Source organism: Tigriopus californicus, chromosome 8 (assembly GCF_007210705.1).
Source record: "Tigriopus californicus strain San Diego chromosome 8, Tcal_SD_v2.1, whole genome shotgun sequence".
NCBI classification, from domain to species: domain Eukaryota; kingdom Metazoa; phylum Arthropoda; class Copepoda; order Harpacticoida; family Harpacticidae; genus Tigriopus; species Tigriopus californicus.
Window position 1 is genome coordinate 13,190,554 of NC_081447.1, and position 513 is coordinate 13,191,066.

Here is a 513-nt window from a genome sequence, read left to right on the forward strand (position 1 = left end):
ACTTTGACAGCCGGTCCAAAAGATGTCTGACTGAGGTGCTCGGCCAACGTCCCGGAGGCGTGTTCGGTGCACTGGTCCACTTTTGGAACCGTCTGAGGTTCCACTTGAGAGACGTGGCTGTTGTTGTCGATGCCAGTCGATGAGTGACTAAGTGGGTGGGTGAGTGAATGAGTGAGTGGAGATTGGGCTTAAGAAGTTGGATTTGACACTTTAGCTGCGTAGAACCGCGTAGAGCTTTGCTTCTTCTACATGAACCGTGTTCGCCGTTTGTTTTGATCCCACAGTCGAGAGAAGTGTTTGGGAGCGTCTTCTGAGTACGTGCAACTCCTGAGCACTGCACGGCCGAACTAAACAGAGGGAAAGATGACTACAGCTCACATCCAAGCACTAGGGAGACGCACTCACTCGCTGCTCACTCACTCACAGGACCCATGCACGCACAGAGAGCCATGCACAGTCAGAGGCACTCACATATCCAAAGAGAGACGTGATCAAGCTCTTGAGACAACCGGT